This window comes from Schistocerca serialis, chromosome 7 (assembly GCF_023864345.2).
Source record: "Schistocerca serialis cubense isolate TAMUIC-IGC-003099 chromosome 7, iqSchSeri2.2, whole genome shotgun sequence".
Classification (NCBI taxonomy): domain Eukaryota; kingdom Metazoa; phylum Arthropoda; class Insecta; order Orthoptera; family Acrididae; genus Schistocerca; species Schistocerca serialis.
The window spans coordinates 512,600,971-512,602,185 of NC_064644.1; positions in this window are offsets into that span (position 1 = coordinate 512,600,971).

Genomic DNA, 1,215 nt, shown 5'->3' on the forward strand with positions numbered 1-1,215 from the left:
GCGCAGCTGCGAAATACTTGGTGCAAATCTACATGCATGCCACAACTGTTTTACTGTACAACAATGAAAAACTACAACTACAAAGGAAATTCTCTCTATAATTACGCGCTAGCAATAAACAATAGCTACACTAATTACACAAACTACAAGAAAAAAATCAGAAGATTCCAGTGAGGTATCCTCGGCTAAGGGTCGACATATGAAACGTCCCCTTTGAACAATTATACATGACTGTGCTTAAACTGACACACAATATTTTGTTAGCGCAACGCAATCTGACTTTCAAAATTCTCTACAAAAGAATGGCCCTGACTAACATTAAACTATACCTTTCACAAATCACTTACCTCACAAAAATCTTCGCTACTCAAGCTACTGCAATACAGCGAGCGCCACTACTGCCAGCTAAATAAAAGATTCAAACTACTGAAGGCACTAACTACTGATAGGGATAGTTAGCAAATGAAAGATATTAATAGAGAACAAACAATGTATTTACCTTGATATCATCATATATAAATATAGCAGTTCATGACAAATTACAAATCTCCGCCATCTCTCTCCCCACATCCACCACTGCTGGCGGCTCACCTGCAACTGCGCAACGCTACGTGCTGTTCACAGCCAGCTGCCTAACACTACAATGGCGAGTATTACAACAATGCAAAGCAGCCACAGACTGCACACAGCACAGCCAGTGATTTTCATACAGAGGTGGCGTTACCAATAAAAAACCTAAACAGCCTACTTACATAGAGAAAACATAAACAGCCTACTTACATAGAGAAAACATAAACAGCCTACTTACATAGAGAAAACATAAACAGCCTACTTACATAGAGAAAACATAAACAGCCTACTTACATGGGTTTCCATCTGAGCTCTTGATATTTATGCAAGAAGTTCTCTTTTCTACAAAGGTCTCTTTAATTTTCCTGTAGGCAGTATCTATATTACACCCAGTGAGATAAGCTTCTACATCCCCTAGACTTATAACTGCTTAAACCTAACTAACCTAAGGACATCACACACATCCATGCCCGAGGGAGGATTCGAACCTGCAACCGTAGCAGCAGCGCGGTTCCGGACTGAAGCGCCTAGAACCGCTCGCCCACAACGGTCGGCTTCATAAAAAGGTGTCCCACGACTATAACGTCTATAGTAACGGCGACGAACCATTACGACCACAACATCACTGTTCGAGGACACTTATGC